At 38.3% G+C, this 21,704-nt stretch overlaps 1 protein-coding gene across 1 annotated transcript in view; it reads left to right on the top strand.

The window, feature by feature from the left end:
- The first annotated feature begins 3,740 nt into the window (after positions 1-3,740).
- LOC137278019 (zinc finger protein 585A-like) overlaps positions 3,741-21,704 on the top strand; it is a 35,177-nt gene continuing 17,213 nt past the window's right edge. The window contains exons 1-2 of the mRNA XM_067810054.1: positions 3,741-3,856; positions 4,028-4,163. The gene's annotated coding sequence lies outside the window, so the exon portion shown is untranslated. The remainder of the gene's footprint in view (positions 3,857-4,027; positions 4,164-21,704) is intronic.

The raw sequence follows: 21,704 nt of genomic DNA, 5'->3' as shown, positions 1-21,704 counted from the left end.
ATTTTTCATACGATGCCCTAAGGCAAAATATCAATTTTTCATGGTGAAGTGACGTCATGAACAATCACGATTCTTCTATGACGCTGCGTTCCAACTGCGGCGACGACGAGTGACCAGCCTAGGTTTGAAAGCAGATTTGGGATTTCCTGCTTTTTCCTCATTTTGACGACTTCGGTAAAAAAACAGAATATTATATTCCTTCCCATATCAGGTTGCACTTTTGTCATTTTTATCTTCAGTGTGTGTGTGTGTGTGTGTGTGTGTGTGTGTGTGTGTGTGTGTGTGTGCGTGCGTGTGTGTGTGTGTGTGTGCGTGCGTGCGTGTGGTCATGGGCAGATCCACCACACACACACACACACACACACACACACACACACACACACACACACAGAATCTTACTTTGGACAGCAGTTGATGGGTCACATTTAGGTACTTACATATATAGACTAACATACTAATAAGGGAAGTGTTTTGAGAAGGCAAGGGAAAACAATGGACTGTGGTGAGTGAGTATGGTTCTACGCCGTTTTTATCAAAATTTAAGCAATATTACGGAAGTGCATTTTGCACATTGTTGCCCAGTGACGGCATTACGAACGAACGTGTTACCCACTCAGTTACCCTACCATCCACAACGGACAAGGGTGGTAGGGTAGCGTAGTGGTTAAAGCGTTCGCTGGTCACGCCAGAGATCTGAGTTCGATTCCACACATATGTGTCTATTTCTGCTGCCCCCTGCGGTGATGCTACTTGAATTTTGCTAAAAGCGGTGTATAACCAAACTCGCTCACGTTGGACAATAAAGAATATAACCTTACAGGAACTTCTTCTCCAAGACTGGAAAGATCATAATCATAAATCGAACGCAGTAAAATGTAAAAGCCCTGTCATTTAATTAAGCTGAACGTTCATACTGGGTCAGCATGTAGCCCACAGAAGTCTACCAAGCTATACATTCGCCTCCTATTTCTCAAATGCAGGAGAGTAATCCTCTATCACATAAATAATCTGTTATTACATCTGAGTTACCGTATAAACGTAGCATCAATGGAGGCACTAACTGGTGAGATTGAGCGATATCTTTAACACCTCACAGGAGATATCGCTTCATTGAAAGTTACGCAGTAATTATTAGATGCTCATTGTGGCGCAATCGGTTACCCTGACATCACCAGTCTATGTCGCTGGTGCTCATTAGCTGTTCGTTTAACTATACAAACTGAAACAGTAGGGAAATGATTTGGGTGAGGAAACAGAACACGCACACGCACACGCACACGCACACGCACACGCACACGCACACGCACACGCGCACACACTCTAGTCTTTTGATATCAATTAAATCAACAACCCTCGTGAAAGTTGAAACTTCCCACCAAGAGTGGTACTTTTAAACTGTACTTCAAAATATGCATATTCAGTAGGTCTGACACAAATACATACAAAGTGTGTACATACATGCGTGTGCCAATATTCATAAGCTAGAAGCCAGTTTGAAATCCGTAGCGCATTCACGAACCAACGGATATACAAATGAAATGTGTGTCCAAAGGTATATAGTGTATATATAGTGTCTCTATTATTTCTACAGTTTCTCGCTTACATTTTTTCTATTTTAAAATGGAGTCACAGAAAATGTTGATAAATGCGAAACGAGCCATGCCATACTTCTGTCTCGAAAATTCAATCTTTAAAGGAAATAATGAAAACAGCGTATAATATTACGGCAGTTCTCGAGCAACACCCTGCAGGGGCCGGATAACGAGGGTGGTTCTCACGACGCACAGGGGTATGCCATGTCAGAACTACAATAGGCAGCTTTAAGCCAAGTCGGGGTATATACGGTAAAGAGTCTCCACATTTAATTAGGTACCTCTCTAGCTGCATTCTTAAGCTCCTCAAAGACCTACATCCTTTATTTAAAACTCTACCCCTTCTCTGTCCCCACCCTCACGTCCAATGACATACCCCTTCAACTACTCGCACAAACCCCTGCGGTCAAATCTCATCCACCTGTTTCTGACCGCTATATATATAGTGTATACAATTTCCTGCGGTTTTCCAAGCTCACTCCTCCCTTGTCATTCGTGGTTGCAGTATGTGTCTGTGGTAAGTGCCATCGCTGGTAAAAAAATAACCCCGTTTCTTTTGAAATCCGGATGTGGTTTGCGATTCGTATGTTTGTTAAGCTTCTCTATCACTAGACTCAATAACAAAATGCAAAGCGATCGAGCACGTGACTGTAAAAACATAATATATTTGTTAACATGGGATTGATTTGAAAAATTCTGCCTATATTCTATTCCCATAATTTCAAAATTAAGAGTAGGCCATTTTAATTCAAATCTGAATTTCCATGTATTATTCACGGATATGAAAATGTGATTTAGCTTAGTTTATAAACTGATTGGAGTGTGTGGATAATTTATGCAGTATTTTAACCTGCGTCAGCCTTCCTGTTTCATACCCGTTGAAGTTTCATCCTGTTTCAAGTTGAATAAATGATGATATTACCACGAATCAAGTAATAAACGTACCCAATGAATACATTAAGTGTTATCTGACGGAATGACTTGCATACATGCTTATCGATCTTTTCGTACAAAGATATCGACCCCGACCTTTACTATCACTTGCAATTCGCAATGACACAGAATCCATTGGAAGCTGTCTACATTAGATTAAATATTTCAAACATAAAAATAGTGTTTGCGTTCAAAGGTGGAGATAACCAGTCTCATTGTATAGTAATTTCACTCATATTACACTGGTAAATCATTAATCGAATAATTGCAGTTAATCAAAACAATATAGTCCCTATCTCAAACGCATTCAATTCTGTCATGTTATGCGATGTTAATGTATATCACCCAATTTAATGCACATTGGCATGTATTGTTGAGGAATATTGGTGTATTCTACATACATGTAATCGCTCCGAAAGTCATACGGTTTTGTGTGTTTTCGTTGAGACAGGTTAAGTATCAGAAAATAACCTTCTACCTGACTGTTTCACTTGCATGTGTTTATCGACCTTTTCAGTACCCGAGAGTCAATTGTGTACGGGCTCCAACGCATGTTCGCTAACTAAATCAGTATCGCCAACAAAGATACACTGGCTTTTACAAACCTATAATGATAAAAAATAATGTGGTCGACAGCATTGTACGCTGGCTGGGCGCTAGCTGCTCCTTAAAATATATCTACAAATCGAAATACAGTGTATTTCCAATGTCCGTATCAGCGCTAAAAGCAAACACGTAAATCCACTTGACATTGTGTATACAGCAATGCGTCTCTGCACAGAATGCACAGCGGACCATTCATAAGACGTCATACAAAAAACGTAAAGTAACAAGCAATCTGTTCGATTCGTGCATAGCACTGAGATCAAAGGGCCTAGCTGTGATTCTCACTGCCATACACACGGAGGGCTGGTTAGCAGATAGGCCAAAGGCTGGTACGAGTTAGCTTTACTGCAGTACTGCGTACTACAAGTCGATCTAGATAGCCACTCACTCCATTTGACCCATTAACACACATTCCTAGAAGCCAGCAGTGTATAACATTTGGTCGGCATACCTCTACCCTGCATTGTTTTCTGCCACAGTGTTTGTTCTGTCCCTGCAGGGGTGTAATAGACTGTCACCTGCCTCATCATTCACGCCCAATTGCCCCTATCTCATTAACGCTGCATTGTTGTGCACCTGACCTGACGCCCCTGTTCGGCGAAATGGACTGGTCCCATGTGTACATTTGACTTGCACTGCTAACTTGCATGTGGCCTAAGCTCTCATCTGGTGTGTGAACACAGAGCTACAGAATGACTGCCTACAAGTGGTATCAGGCCACAGGGGTAAGTGAAAGGGGAATGTGGGTATATTCACGTATATATGTGGAAATGTAGACGACGGAAAGGTAGGACTCGCTGACAACCAGGTCGATATGGCTGCCCTCCATACAGCTTGCGATTCGTCTTGCTAGCAAGCTAGCCAGCCCTCAACACCGTCTTCATCTTGTTTTACAGAGCATACAATGGAGAAGTGGGCATCTGAGATCCTAGCGGACACGCTGGTACAAGTCGACGAGGATATTAGGGCGACCGTGGGGTCGTGTCGGTCCCCCCACCCCTGCCCCCCACTCAAGCCAATGCACCATATCAGGTAAGACGTTATCTGTAGTGTCTGTGTCGCGTTAGTGTCGCAGCCTCTAGTACACCTTCGTCCATATTGCCCTGCTCAAGGACATAACGACCAGGCTTGGCTGTCACACGCATATTGATTATCATCTGTGCACCACAAGCTGCAGGCAACGAATAAACATTGGTACCTGAACATTTTATGTCACAAGTTTTATCTCAAACAATCAAGCAGATTCTTCCTAGTGGTTACCTGGCCCAGTTTAATGCGAAAAATCCACTCTCAGTGTTTATGATTCTTGAGTGTGGTTTGTTTAGGGTATTTGTAATGTGGTCGCTGTTATATTATTCCTTTAATAATATAATAAATAGTTCAAATTTGTTCTTTTCTGAAAATGTGACATCACATAATCCCTGTTTACACATTCTTATTCATGTATAGGGCTCCACAGGTCTAATCTACATTTCCTCTGCATTAGTACTATTATATGGTCACACAGTATGGTATAAGTACTCTAACAACCCTCTGTCATTGTATAATGTTAATATCAACAGTAATTATACGCTTTGTTGTAAATAGATGACATCAGCCAAAGACGTGGGTTTGATTCCCCTATGGGTGCAATGTGTGAATCCCATTTTCTGGTGTCCCCCTCCATTGTGATTTTGCTAAAAGCAAGGTAAAACCATATTCACACGTCACTCAACTGTATGAAGTTGGGGAGGGTTTGTGAATAACATAGTAAATATCCCATCATTTCTGTTATGACATTAACCAAGTATATTTCAAGAACCGACAAAACTGAGTGTCACTCAACACCCTATTCATCTATTCCTTCAATTAACAGTCAACTGAAACAGAACATGTAATACATATATAAGTTGTTGCACTTGTATACACCTTCATAAAGAGGCACAACGAGTAAGAGGATACACTCCCACCACGCCGATATCAACACTGTTCGAACCTAATGCATTAGCTTGAGGATGTTATTGTCTTTAAGCAGAGGGATTGTTTGAAACAGGATGTTCTGTCTCAAGACATTATGATGAACATATATATTTTCTGCAATATTTGTGAAGTGTTGACCAGCCCTGAAACAGTTACTTATTGAGAAATGAAAGGGTAATCCCAAAACAACTGCTGGCTGAAAATATATAGTAACAAAAATGGATATGTCATCCATCATGTACATTTGGTAATCCACACACAAAACGGCAACATGTCTGTAGTGCAGGCCCAAATGTTAGTAAAGTCACAATCTGTAAAATATCTCAGCAAATTTCATTGCTAAACATGACAGCATGCAGTTTTTGTAGAAAACTACCTTGGTGTTTTCAGTGGTTAGGCAGATATTATTCAGCATTAACAAGATTTATGGGCACCACATGAGCATGCTGACTGGCATAATTTGACAGTTGTGCATTACTTGCAGTGTATGTATTTATGTCGTAAATTATTCACAGTAATGATACAAAATTCTCTATTTACAAAACTAGTTCATGCAGTGACATGTAATAGTGAATTGAAATTCAACTTATAGGCAACATAGTGACTTGATAAAACATAAAGAGTTATATGACTTTAGTATGTTAGGGTGTGGCTGTCAAGCACACTAACATGCAGTGTATCGTTGCTTACATTTGATCGTGGCCTCAATCTGAACTGCATTCAATGCAGCAATGTTAAGAAGTTTGTATGTCAAGTTACCTGAACAGGTTTATGGAAGAGTAAACATGCACACTGAGTTAGGATATGCCCACTACTGCTCAGCGACATAAGGGCACCTGTTATCTGGTGAATGCCCTTCTGCCAATCTTTATATACTTGTGAGTGAAGTACTTACTTTTCAATAGTTGCATATTTGTTGGGGAGAAATGCTTTTATATATTTGACTATCAGAATATAAGCATGGTTCTGATGTACCGGGTATGATATTCTGGGCCAATATGGGATTCAAACCCATTATAAGCAGATCCTGTCAAGCTAGGAAACAGGTAAATCAGTACCTTTCATTCTGGCAAATGTGATTCTTCTCTTATGAATGTTATTGTGATTAGTGGCAGTAGGGTAGCCTAGTGGTTAAGGCGTTGGCTTGTCATTCCATCAACCGGGTTTGAATTCCCACATGGGTACAATGTGTGAAGCCCATTTGTGTTGTTCCCCACTGTGACGTTGAGGGAATATTGGTAAAACAGCCAAAACCAAACTCAGTCAATATTATTGTTATTATTAGGTATGTTCCAATGTATTGCCCACATGTTAGCTCCACATATGATTACCAAGTATGACATATTGTATAGCCCACAGGTAGAGGTCTAGATATGATTCCCATTTATGACAGTGTGTAGCCATAAGATAAGAACTTGACACATGATATTAGGTATGACATATTGTGTGGCCTACAGGTAAAGCTGTACATCTGATTATCAAGTATGACAGTATATGTGGCTTACAGGTAGAGTTATGCATATGATTATCAAGTATGACAGTATATGTGGCTTACAGGTAGAGTTCTGCATATGATTATCAAGTATAACAGTATGTGTGGCCATAGGATAAGAACCTGGCATATGATTATCAAGTATGACTGTATGTGTGGCGCACAGGTAGAGTTCTACTTATGATTATCAAGTTTGACAGTATGTGTGGCCGTCAGATAAGAATTTGACACATGATTATCAAGTATGAGTGTATGTGTGACTCACAGGTAAAGCTCTACATATGATTATCAGCTGTGACAGTGGGTGTAACCATCAGATAAGAACTTGATGTGATCATCAGGTGTGACATAGTCTAGGTAAAAATCTGACTATTGACCATTTTTGTAGCTTTTAACATGCATAGCATGATGTTATGAATGTTTTGTATTCAACACACTCCACCTCCTAATTGAACAGCTGTCATGCATGGATTTGATTTTGTGTCATTTGAAAGATCTATTGTCAATCCATTGTGATTCAAACATATACAAACTGAAAGCCTCATTGTCATTCCAGCACAATGTAGACTTACTTTCTGTATAGTCCACTATATCATAGAGGCATACGAGACAGTGGACAAGCACAAGTAGGCAGTTTTGTCATATTTATTGAATAATGTTTTAAGAACACTCTCATAACCATGTGAATAATCTCAATCTGTGATGGCCATGTCATTATAGCATTGGGAAGTAGTTCTCAAATATTTCAGGGTTTAAACTGGAAGGAAAAATCGTAGTTTTGAAACTAGATTTAAGGAGATTACATTATTATTATTGTTTCATTGTCGTAGAGTAGAGCATGGCTTGATGACCACCTGAAAAGTCATTAGTACAGTTGTTATGAATACCTTGACATCATACTGTCCTTGTAATTGTTATGAATACCTTGACATCATACTGTCCTTGTAATTGTTATGAATACCTTGACATCATACTGTCCTTGTAATTGTTATGAATACCTTGACATCATACTGTCCTTGTAATTGTTATGAATACCTTGACATCATACTGTCCTTGTAATTGTTATGAATACCTTGACATCATACTGTCCTTGTAATTGTTATGAATACCTTGACATCATACTGTCCTTGTAATTGTTATGAATACCTTGACATCATACTGTCCTTGCATGCCTGTTTTGGAATAAAGGTACCACTTTCAAATGCAGTTGTACGGCCCTCATTGGATCCTGGAGGAAACACATAAGTTGTTGCATCTGTCTGGCTGTGTGTCATAGTCATACCCTGTTGCTGACCTTATCAGTAAGTGTTTTTTTTTTGGCGAAGGCTCAATCTCTTTATTGAGTGTAAAAATATTGAGAACCTTTGTATTTCATTGGTTCATCTTGAGAGGAAGCCAAAAAAATTCAGTGCTGACTTTACAACCCATAAATGTTTCGGCAACCGATGTGACTGAGATTGACCATGAATTCTAACTTGCCATGTGGTAACTATACCTATACTGACATGGCATCTCCACAGAGAGTCAATGTATGGTTCCATGGTCATTCTGAAGACGATCTGGACTGTATTGTACTGATCAAGGAGATTGCAAGTGGTGAAATTAAGATTTTTATTATATATAATTTTGGAATAAAACCATTTAATTCATTGCTGACAAGGTCATTATAGGTGTTTTCTTGCAACATATTATAGTTCTCACATCAGATAGCAGCCGGCTGATGGAATATGTGCAGTCCTGTGCATTGTTTTCACAGTTATGTAAGGGGGATTTTGTTGTTGCTGTCTTGGAAGTGAGTTTGCTGCAATGTTATCTCGTAGGAAGTTTAATATTTCTAAAACTTTGCTTTAGTCTACTGCTAACACTAAACTTACTAAATCAAGGCAGGTCTAGATCAAATAGAAACATTAGATTCCAAACAGAATATCTAAAAAATTAGGAAAGGGAAGATTCTCGTAAAATTATTTAGTATAAATATTCTGAAGAAATGTATTCTTTGGACGAATGTTAGGACTCATATTGTATACACCAGCTTGATATGCCAAAACGTCACATGGTAAATGTTCCATATATGGTGTGATTAGCCCTGCTTGGTGTAACTTGTGGACATGATTGTGCTGGTTCTGATAATTCCTTGATGGAGTCAGCAGCAGTCTGTTTATCAGGATACGAACCCATGTTAATCAGTATCATCATAATCATGATTGAGAGATGCTAAAATCGTCCATTGATAAAAGGAACACTCCAGCACCTTGAGCATGTACTAGTTGCATGACTATGTGCACTATGTAAATACCCGTAATGATAGTAATATAATAATACAGGACTTTCGTTCATTTTTATCATAGGAGTTGTAAAAAAAATGAAGGAAGAAAACATCAGATGGATCAGTTTCACACCGTAGTTTATCCACAAGCTCTGTTTGAAATACATCCACATGACAGTAACTGGTAATGATGTAGGCCCAAACTCAAAACATAATTCTAGTTAATCTGTCCAAGTTCTGTATCTGCCAATTAATATCCAAGAATAGAACTGACATTTCCTTGAAACTTTCAAATGCAGATTTTGCTCCATTCCTGAAGAAAACAGGATGGCCTTTGTGGGCAGCTGCTCTCTGAGAAACTAGGGCAGCTTGGCCTCATTAGATCCCAAGACTATGTTCCATTCACCTGAAGGGCTTGAGGGATAATGTATGCTCTGCCTGCTTCCTCAGGTAATGAGGGATTGTAGGTAGCTTTTGAAAAAAACTTTTTTTTGTCTGTGACTAGAATTTCAGTCCCAGAGGAAACTAGGGGGTGTTTTAGATGAGTGTCTTTACAGCGCTGCTGATGACAGAAGTAGGTCGTGGTTGTAGGCATTTGTTCAATCTTGACACATGGTCCTTAGGTGTCACTGGAAGACCACCATCAATAACTGTAGTCTTTAGGAAAATAGTACCACCACTCTTCCCCCGTGTAAATGGAAAAAATAGACTGATTAATTATATTTTATTGTGTAGAAATATCATCTATGAGAGATTTGTTTTCAAGGGATAGTGATATCAATCAGGTTGTGGCTATATTGTGATGATCATGTGCCTTGTCAGGTAATAGCTGACAGGTTTCATTTGACAGGTTCCTGGGTCAAGACATCACTGAAAGGTATTTTACATTTGTCTTAAATCTGCTGTATATCATATTGTTATTTCTAGCAGTAAATTATAGCATATTTGTAAATAACAATAATAAATGATTTGAAGCCTCAGGGTTCCATGGACAGGTGCTCACTAGTGCCATGAGTTAAAAACAAATACATGCACATGTATACATAAATAATATACAATCCTGATGTTATGTCATTGTGATTCATTTGGTATGGGGTGGTGGGGTAGCCAAGTGGTTAAAACTTTCACTCGTTAGGCTGAAGACCTGGCTCTGAGTCCCCACATGGTCACAGTATGTGAAGAGGCCCATTTCTGTTGTCCCTAACCAATAAATTGCTGGAATATTGCTATCAGAAGTATAAAACGAAACTCACTTGCTCACTCACTCCAAGCGGATGTTTCAATAAAATGTTTGTATTCAGTATTACGGCAGAATGATAATTTAAAGCCATGAAAGGTTGACAGTGCACTTTGTTTCATAAAACAACAGTATATCTGTCACAACTATTATTAATCCAATTGCACATCAGAAGGTTACATGCCGACATTATATAAAATATACACCATGATGCATATCATTCAAACAGTTACTAACAATTAAATGAAATGGATCTACACCATAGTGAACATCTAACATAAGGTATATGAATTATAACAATGCATTGTTGAATCTTTTAGTTGTTTTATTGCCTCTATAATATGTGAGATATAATCCATTTGGACTTTGAAGTAGGTAAGGATAGGTATCATAAATTAGTTTCACCTTCTCAAGATTAAATCTTTCTCTGCTGATGTAAATGAGGACATCTGTGTACATATGAATTCATCGAGTACATATCCATTTAGATATATCTATTGTCCTGTTGAACAGTGGAATTATAATTTGCGTGAATATCCTTTATAACCTTTAGTTTCATATTTGACTTCCAGTGAATGATACATATTCATTAGTTAAGGGCAAGCAGTATTGATTCCTGTATGAAGAAAATATTATTCTCCCACAAATTGTGTATCATCTTTACTGAGGTATACAATACATCAGTACTGCATAAGCTTGTGGTATTTATAGTGAGCATGTTAATATTTATGTGATGAATAATGAATGTGATACAGATGTTTTTTGGAACCTCATTTTTTTGGGTGTGAGACAAGTTCAGTCCATTTATTAGACTTGTGAAAGCAATATGTGACAGGGCTTTTTTCATATACATTTAGGAGGTTATGTTTTCGGAAGCATCTCAGCATGCTAAACAGATTTGAAAATATGGAAACTGAACGTCACTGACTTTGAAATCTGGGACTTGGTACTTACTCTCATGTATTAGATGCAGATGTCAGGTCTGTAAGGGACATTTAGCAAAATATAGGTTGTTTCCATAGATGCTAAGAAAACTTTGTACCTTTGTGTTAATTTTATGCTTCATTTCCTCTCCACCGTTTCTGTAGAATTCCTGCAAAGGCTGAAAGATGTTTTAACCCCTACTTTGTTATGAATATAGATAGCAAGATATCCTTCTGAACCAGAAAGTTGTCAACACCCCTATACTAGAAATATCTTCCGTAAATAAGTGAACAAGGTTTGTTTCTTTAGTTGAGAATTAGTCTGCCTTACCTGATCGAATCCTTAGAACTTAATTTCCTTATGATTTCAAGTCCTCATCCTGAGGATATTTATTTTCACTTCATGTGTGGGGCGGTGGGGTAGTGGAGTGGTGAATTTAAAATAAAGCATTTGCTCATCACGCCGAAGACCGGGGTTCAATTCCCACCCATTTGTACAATATTTCAAGCCCAATTCAGGTGTTCCTGTCATGATATTGCTGGAATATTGCTAAAAGTGGGGTAAAACAATACACACTCACTTCATGTGTTCTGACTCGAATCCTAAGGAATACTGTGGAATACTTATTTTGAAAACCCATCTGTCATAGATGTTGATGCTGCACTAGCAAGGCTCTGACCTTAGTTTACCATGTTTACTGGATTAATGATGCCTTGTTTTGAAAACCCATCTGTCATAGATGTTGATGCTGCACTAGCAAGGCTCTGACCTTAGTTTACCATGTTTACTGGATTAATGATGCCTTGTTTTGAAAACCCATCTGTCATAGATGTTGATGCTGCACTAGCAAGGCTCTGACCTTAGTTTACCATGTTTACTGGATTAATGATGCCTTGTTTTGAAAACCCATCTGTCATAGATGTTGATGCTGCACTAGCAAGGCTCTGACCTTAGTTTACCATGTTTACTGGATTAATGATGCCTTGTTTTGAAAACCCATCTGTCATAGATGTTGATGCTGCACTAGCAAGGCTCTGACCTTAGTTTACCATGTTTACTGGATTAATGATGCCTTGTTTTGAAAACCCATCTGTCATAGATGTTGATGCTGCACTAGCAAGGCTCTGACCTTAGTTTACCATGTTTACTGGATTAATGATGCCTTGTTTTGAAAACCCATCTGTCATAGATGTTGATGCTGCACTAGCAAGGCTCTGACCTTAGTTTACCATGTTTACTGGATTAATGATGCCTTGTTTTGAAAACCCATCTGTCATAGATGTTGATGCTGCACTAGCAAGGCTCTGACCTTAGTTTACCATGTTTACTGGATTAATGATGCCTTGTTTTGCTGACTATCCCAATTGAAAACATTAATGAAACATTTGATTAGTTGACATAAAGTATCACCACTGCAGTAATAATTAACTGGGCTGTTTGGATTTGGAGCTGTTCATTGCATTGGGACTACACATGCCATTGTCATTCACAGGATACAAGAGATTAGATGGTGCTAAAGTTTCGAATTTGATATCTTTTGTAAGCTTCAGTTAGTGGTGTTTGTTAATTCACCTAGTTTCAGAAGACCAAGCGTTATTGTACAAACCATTTGTTGTTGATACTAATCTTCATATTTGTACCATGCATAATCATGCAATGTCTAACTGGTTGTATTCTTCCCAGACTGACTTTTGGTTCATTCTTCACCAAGTTCCCACACCTTTATTCATATGTCAGTACTTTTAGCACAGTTGTGAACAGTAAGTAATCATTAATACGGTAATTGGGTCCAGTTTTATGCTTACCATCTACAGTATCTTTTGTTTATAATTTTATGTTTGTTTATGTGGCATACCTTTATGCTATTTGGATATATTTTTTGGCCTTAACATGCTCCATACATTTGTAAAGGAAAAGACAATGTAATTACACACATCATATATCACTGAAATTTATTTCAGTGTAAATCCAACAAGTAGCATACAAGATAATCGAATGAAATGTTTTTAACTTGTGTGTATGTTTCCTGTGTTTACCGAGTCTGTTTTTTTGTAATGTGATTGCTGAGTCAATAGTATCAACTTCCAGGGTAAATACGGCATGTTTACGTGTTTAGTTGTGGGCTTCTGTCTTTCCAAGGGTCTTGTTTCCCCATTTAAATAGCAGCATGTTCAATTTTGTAAGAGCCATTTGAAAATACCCTCTCTGTCAATAAGCTACATTTGAAAGGACCATAATCAAGATTGTTTACATCGAGTGTTTATCAAATGATTGTTGTTTTGTTTCAAGTGTTGTGAAAAATTCAAACATGATGGCCTGATTTAATACTGGTCAGGTTTTGTACCCTGACTCTGAGCGTGGCATCCCATGTATGAGACGAGCACATCTACTAGCTAGCAACCAGTTATCGCCAACACCTGACTGTAGTTCTTGTGATGACAGTTTCTTTTTAACTATTGTTGCCTATAGCTTTAGTGATGTGTCAGTGTGTAAAATACTAATAAAGTACAAATCAAGCTGTCTTCTTAAACGCTACGGCCAGGTGTTGGCGATATCTGGTATGCGGCGATGACTGGTTGCGAGCCTGTAGTGTTTAAATGAGTGAGTGACTGAGCGAGTTTAGTTTTATGCTACACTGAGCAGTATTCCAGCAATATTGCAGCAGTCTGAAAATGATCGTGTCTGGACCAGACAATTCAGTGATCAACAGCATGAGCATTGATCTACGCAATTGGGAACCGATGATATGCGTCAGCCAAGTCAGCAAGCGTGACCACCTGATCCCATTAGTTGCCTCTTACGACAAGCGTAGTCACCTTTCTTGGCTCTAGTGTAAAAAAGTAAAATATCATTGAGAGGTGGGTTTGTGACAGTTGTCTGACCTTGCTTATCAGCTTCATCAATTTTGATTGTACATGATGCTTTTAATCACCTAATGATGGACGTCTGAATATGATTGCTGGATAGGTTACATCAATTTTCATGTTTTCTTTCACTCACTCGCTAGCTCCACATGCTCAACCACCTGCTCAACGACCTCAATCACTAACCATCATTCACTTAACTACTCACTCACTCAACCACTCAGTTGACCACTCACTCACTGGAAGGACATAGTCATCCACCCAGTCCCAGAGTCAGAGCCATAGAATGACAAATAAACGTTATGTCAAAGATCGTCTCTCTCTCTTTCTCTATATTTAACAAAAACTCCAAAGTCCGGCTGCCCGAAATATCCAAAGCAGGCTTAAGAAAGCGCATTTTATGAATATGAAACTTTATCATATTAATAACTGTTTTCCATTTTCTGCAGCAGTGTTGGTGATAACTATATAGAAAATACTTCTGTAAATGATGTAGGTTTTAACGATGATGCAAGTTAGGTCGCGGCTGTTAATGTTTGCATGAGTAATGCTTATTGATAGCATCCCACTGTTAAACGACAGTCACTTGATAACATATGTCAAAGGTAAGGATACCTGTGGCTAGAAAATGTGAATGCTATATACTTTCTTAGTAGTTTAAGCATCTCATATTTGAAAAGGACAGATTAAATAAACTAGACTGAAAGGCCAAGCTAAATCTTAATCTCTGTTTATGGGCAATGATGTGTTTTTTCATTAATAGTGTTCATGGTCATGGCAGTACAGCGTAAACAGGTTGTACAGTAGGTGGACTGTGAAGGTTAAGCATGGAACTGCATCCCCAGTCCGCAGTTGTGGTAAACAATTGTCAGTTGTAGGCATTTTGATTTGCTGGAAAATAATTGAAGTTTTCTGAAACAACATTATGTACTCTACATGTTCTGAGGTATGTGGTAAGGCAGATCAGTCCATCCCCATCTGACATCCTTCCTTCCATTTGTGAAATCTGTGTTGGAATGTCAGGTGCCTCATGTTGAAGAGTCGGTATCTTTATATGCCTTGAAATAACTGGCCACAACAAACAACACCTGATGGGGGGAAATTTCTGGGGTTTTTTCATGACTAAACTTTGGGATGTTGCATGGCATGAGCTTCCAATTTTATGGATGGGCGATGGGGAGGCCTAGTGCTGGCTTATCTTGACGAAGATCCGGGTTCGATTCCCCAACTGGGTACAAAGTGTGAAGCCCATTTCAAGTGTTTCGTGAGTTCCCCGCTGTGATATTGCTTTAATGATACCAGAAACAGTGTAAAACCTCACTCACTCACTCACTGCAATTTGAGACTGTGATAAAATCACAGCTTGTGATACTGATAGCACTTTGTTTCATGTGGTGTACATGCACTGTTTGACCAGAATAACTGGGGAAGTGATGACGGAAGGATGTTAGACCTAGTATATTGTATTCGTAATTACAGTCATCATGATTTGTTTACAATGATTCCAATGTCTTCAAATACATATTAGGACTGAGTAGGTTTTATCCTGTTCCTTCATGAAGCATTGTCAATAATGTCAGTTACATCTTGTTCCTTCATGAAGCATTGTCAATAATGTCAGTTACATCTTGTTCCTTCATGAAGCATTGTCTATAATGTCAGTTACATCTTGTTCCTTTATGAAGCATTGTCAATAATGTCAGTTACATCTTGTCCCTTCATGAAGCATTGTCAATAATGTCAGTTACATCTTGTTCCTTCTTGGAGCTTTGTCACTACTGTCAGGTACACCACGTTTCTTCTTGAGGCATTGTCAATGTCAGTTACATCTTGTTCCTCCTTGAAGCACTGTCAGTAATGTCAGTTACATCATGTTCCCCCTTGAAGCATTATCAGTTAAAGGTTGTCCTTTCTTGAATAGCTTTTTGTTATAGGTTTCACGATGCATCTGGATGAGAATTGTTATAGGTCCTCCTTGAAGCATTATCAGTTGAAGGTTGTCCTTTCTTGAATAGCTTTTTGTTATAGGTTTCACGATGCATCTGGATGAGAATTGTTATAGGTCCTCCTTGAAGCATTATCAGTTGAAGGTTGTCCTTTCTTGAATAGCTTTTTGTTATAGGTTTCACGATGCATCTGGATGAGAATTGTTATAGGTCACTCTAGCAATGATTCCATGGTGCATGACATTCTTACGTTCTGTTCTTTTTTAAGAGGCTTCTCTGACACTGTTTTCAACAGGAATGGGGTGGCTTTTCTTGACTATATACAGGGATAACAATCACTGTGTAGAAGGTTTTTGACAATTTTTTATTAGCAGAGCATTAGTTTTCTTTACAACTTGATATTGATCATGTTCAAATAACATGCATCTGAAGGGGGTGGCCCTGTGGTCAAAGCATGCGATTATTGTGCAGAAGACCCCGGTTCGATTTCCCAAATGGACACTATGTATGAAGTCCATTTCTGGTGTCCTCAACTTGACATTGCAGAAATATTGCTTTAACTGCATGAAACTAAGCCCGCTTACTCACTTGTATGTTTATGGACAAATTAGAGGGCAGTTACACGATCTTTCCATAAAGGTAGGGAGTTTAGCCTTCCAGTCAAAGATTGTAGCTAGCCTAAAGTTACCCTTTTCCAAATTTGTTGCAAGACTATTGTTTCAATCACTATATCTGGCTAATAGTCACATTTGTAACAAAACTTGTAAGATTTGACTAACTGTAACAGAAACTGACTGGCAAATGTGCAGCAAAGATGGTGGTAATTGGTAGACACAGATGCGTGTTTGCAGCAAGCTGTGGACAGGCCATTACACTGTGGCTGCCATGTTGGACTGCACTGTGTTGGTAAGAAGGTGCAGTGAGCCTCTTCCAAGATATTGACGTACATCGTGGAGTCAAGTCAATAATTTGCCCCGTATGATGTGCCCTGCTTATCATGCTAGCTCAGGAATGTGATGCTTGTGCTGGAGGCAACTCTCCAAGCCAGGGTTCTGACCTCAGTACACTACCTGCTTGGCAGGCTTAAAGCTGTGCACCAAAGTGTGTCACAGTAGACCTAGATCGGACAGGTATCAGCTCTTGACTGCCCACTGAGCTGGTCATACCTCCCCCTATCTCTCTTCACATACTGAGTTTTCCTGATCTCTCCTGCCTGACTGCCACTCTAATGGCTGGCTATTTTGGTCGGCCAGGCCAGGTCGCTGGGCTGGCATGTATCTAGTAATCGCCACCTGCTCTCTCACAGCACTGAGTGCTTGGATAGCCACTCCTTGCTGGTAGGTAAAAGCAGAACTTATCAATACCCACCCTGTGGACACTGGTCACACACCAGTTGTTCTCTATAGCCTTCTTGTCAATGAAACAAATAGTTCAGGTTGGTTGGCTCTTTTACTTAGTGGTGGGAATAGAGGAGAGATAGAGAGATGATGCTTGATTGTTTTAAAAATGTATGTTTATAGATGAAGGTCATTGCAGTTACAGATCCGTCCCTTTATTTGATAAAATGTTAAAGGTTCATAATTTTCAGAGGTATGTTCAGTGATGTGGGAAAGGAATTGAGAAAAAGTGCTGTCAGAATTTGGATGTTGATGTGATATGTTCTAGAAAGTGTAATTTGAGCATTAGTGATATTGGAAAGTCATTGCAGGATTGTTATGGATACCTGTTCCTGAGGACATGAATAATTGCCCTAGTTAGCAATGATCAAGTGGATGACATTATATGGAAAAGAGGTGATGTCAGATATGTCAATTGTAAATGTGGAAAAACACATCTGAAGTGAAGGCAATTGCTTTTTGTGATTATACAGTTGAAGGAATGTGAAGGATACTTGCTATATAACCATATCCAAGGAATGTCAGACTACTTCTGAACTTCCCCTTTGGGCAGTGCACTTTCAGGTGATTACTATCAGACATTTGCATTGCAATGTTACAATAGATAAATGATAACAATGGAGTATTGGCCCGAGGGCCTGTATCAGAGCTTGTAGCAATTTTTCTTCAATATTTCAGTGTCACGGCTTTCCTTCCTAGCAAGAGTATTGCTGTACAGATGTCCAAGTTTTATCAAGGGATCTTTCTTAGATGTTGTTTTGAAATATTTGTTTTGTATCATGGCCATGCTGGCATTCTTCCTGAAAAATCTTTTTTTACCTATATTTTGGAAGGTACATTTTTATCACATGGTATCCATATTTAACAGAATCTGAGAAATGGCAGTCAACTATAAAAATCCCCTTCTTTTTGCATGAAAACAGGAGTTGAGGTTTTATCCAAGTTTAGGTTCTTGATATAACAGATTTATAACTTTTATATGATAACCTGTTGATTATGAGATAGTTACCTGTTGTATGTATAATTAAACATTGTTCAATGCACTTCCAAGGTACAATATAATATGTTCATCAAGTTTGAGATGAGCAAATAGCAATATTTGATGAGAAGAGCAAATGTGAAAGCTGCATCCTCTTGAATGATGAAGTGACTAAATATACTGAGCCTGTATGGAGCTTGACATTGTGAGAACAGTAGGCAAGTGATATACAGTGTTATCTACCAGTGTCCAGTTTTGGATTAGGGAGTTTTGCCTCTATTGGCATTTCATTGAAGTAATCAGCTTGGTGTGAGGGAGATGAGGCATCAAACTGAGAAGAGCAGGAACGAAGTATCTTCAGAAACATGGAAGGTAGGAATGCTAATTTCATGAAGATCGATTGCTTTTGCAGCCTCATCACACTGGATTATGAAACAATTAGGGTCATGCCGGACAGTCTGTCAAGTGGGTCACCCACATCATGATACAAAAATATCCAGTGTTGAGCTGCATGAAAGTGATAGTTTATCAAGTCCAGGTACAATCTACGTGACTTGAACAATGCTGCATGAGCAATAGTTACACGCTGAGACTTTTTTCTTCATACTTTATGCAGACGAAACAAAGTTTACTTTATCAACTTTTTTAGCTTTGGCATACATCAAGTAAGTCTTCAATTCACTATTCCATTTAATGTATGCATTTATTTATTATTTAACCTCAACTAGTTCCCAAGAAGTGTTCAATGGCCTGGTTCAGCTCTCCTAGGAGTGCATCAACTGTAATTAAATAATTCATTATACATTTGGTTCGAAAAGCTACTCTATTCCAGTAAGCCGCCTCGTTCTGTATGTACTGCTATTAGGATGTAGCTTTCGCTGCAGTTAGCGTGGAGATTATCTGCTGTTGTTAATGATTTGTAACTCTGTACATAGGGAAGATGACATTAAGATTACCACCTTCTCATAATGAATAAGATATTATTGGTTTTGCTGTGGTTTCTATCACCTTTGAAGTGTTAGATGAAAAGAACTGAATAGGAAAACATAATGACTGTGAGAAACTTATTTTTTTCACACATTAGGTAAAATTTGACTCTTTATTTGCTCTTAGGAGTAACACTTTCAATATTTTTTGCTCAATATAGTTTTAGTGTTGTAAGTAATGTTTTACGTGACAATAGATAAGTTGTTAGGTGAATGTTTTCTCATTCAATTGTAATGATCAGTTACCATAACAATTGACTTGTGTGAGAAGTTGAAATGTTAATCTCCCATATAAAGACAATTTATTATTCCAAATTGGTTTATTCACAAATTTACCAGTGCTACTATTTGTTTTTGGGGAAAATATGTCCATATTATAGTTGTGATAATTGTAATTCATGCTTTTTAGGAAAAGTAAGTTCAGGAAAAGCAAGGGGAATCAAAGATTTTGTGCACCTTTGTTTGGTTGCCAAAATATTACCGGTAGGACTCAGGTAAGATTATGAAAGGAGCCAAATACGAAGTGAGCAGCCCTATAGTATAAAGTAAATTTTGATTGTAAGGCAATTTTATCCAGTACAACTATTGATGTAGCATACTGATAAAGTGTTGGAGATTGATGTTCTAAATATATTAAATTACTCTGTGACAGTTGGAATTCAAATCAGATATTATTTAGATTTTGGATTTAGAAACATGAAATCTCACAGTGTGAACAATACTTATTTGATGTATTACAGATGGGTGTTTTTGTGAGTATATCACTGATTGAAATGTGTAAGTATGCACTGTTAAAGTATGTTTGGAAAACAAATTACAGTGCACTTAAATCATAAAAGTAATATGATTTCATTTTGTTGGTAATGATGTGGGACTTGCTTCCCAACATAAGCAGAATGTGTTTAGGACATTAATATAGAGTTTCTGGGTTCTGTTTTGATGATATTCCTGGAATATTGCTACAAGTGATGTAGATCTAAACTCATGCACATATTTAGTTGGTCCAAATAAGTGCTCATGGGTCTACTCTGATTTTTTTTTTTTTGCATGGAAATGATGTAAATATCAGTGTGAATTCACCTCACAGTATTTTCAGGTGATCAAGTACAAGACAAACAGAATCGCTGTTCTGTTTTTATTGGCTGTCATGTATCCCTGCTTTGCATGTGAATGTTTCATGTACTGTACATGCTGAAAAAGTGGTCTCTGTGCAGCATTGACAATAGCTTTTTGAAAAGAGCAGTCATCAGCATTTTTAGGAGTGTTTTTTACTTTGCTTTTTCTTGCTTCTGCTGGTAGTTATTTCCTTTCAAATTGTAATAGAAATATGTGTGACTCAAGTGGAGGCAGCCCTTGGGTCAGTTCATGTGTGAGAGGATTTTCCTTGAAAGAAAATATTGAATAAAGTTGTAAAATATTTGATACTGATTGTTGTAAACATATGAAAATGTATCATCATTGGTGAGTTTTTTAGTTTGTTGTTTTAATGTTTAAGAGTTTCAAGAATGACATAGATGCTGTTTATGGATAGCAACTTCTTCAGTATGGTGTTATAATGGTTGTTTCTGTGTTGTGGACCATTGTTTGATCTCATAAGGGTCCTAACATCGCTATAATAACAATTCCATTGTGTCTTCTTTGTTTTGTTTTGTTAGATAGCAACTAGTTATGTCCTCAATATGTCATGTAACATATATTCACATGTCATATATGTCAGGTGTTTAGCACAGAAGTTGTCATTATGTTGACCTCATAATGCAGTGTAATGTGCTAACATGTGCTTCCTGTTTGTGCTGTCAGCGTCATTTATATTATGTACGCTTAACAGCAAAAGAAAGTGTTTTTCAAAACAAAAAAATTAAATTCATAGAAGTAAGTGTTCATGTTTGTCTTCTAATTAAAAACTTAGTTTTGCTGGTCAGTGTGTATATTTTATCTATCACATACAAGTTTAACACCAACTTGTTTCAGGTACATCTGGATTTTTCATCAGTATTTTCTAACCACGGCACTTGAATAGTAGTTGTAGCTGACCAACCCTAATTTGAAATCAATGTGGTGTGAAGCACAAGCCTTTTTTAAGCCTAGCCATTACTGTGGCCAGCACTAGCCATTAAGTATGTTTGACAAGAGAGCCTGGTGAGATTGTGAAACATTGTGCACATGTACACCCTACTGTGCAGGGGCTATTGTTCACAGTATTGTCCGTCATCGGACCCTATTGTCATGGCACAATGCAAGAGCAATGTTTATCGAACTCTCAAGTAGAGAGTGCCAAGGCATGGCCTCCCTTGCTGCATCAGTGACTCAGATGAAAAGGTTGGCCACCCAACATTGTGTTTGGACATAACATGGCAAGATTGGGTGTGGGGGATAAAGGGGGGACCAGGCAGAGGGGGGGCACGGAGGGGATCACCACAACACTACCCTGACATGGGTGATCCCATTTATGCTCTGTGAGGCATGGCAACACATTGTCTATTGTGCAGCAGTGGTCAATGTGAAATACCTAGGGCAGCCTCA

Source organism: Haliotis asinina, chromosome 3, assembly GCF_037392515.1.
Source record: "Haliotis asinina isolate JCU_RB_2024 chromosome 3, JCU_Hal_asi_v2, whole genome shotgun sequence".
In the NCBI taxonomy this organism is placed as follows: Eukaryota; Metazoa; Mollusca; class Gastropoda; order Lepetellida; family Haliotidae; genus Haliotis; species Haliotis asinina.
The sequence above is the reverse complement of the archived record's forward strand: the minus strand, read 5'-3'. Positions and strand labels throughout refer to the sequence as shown.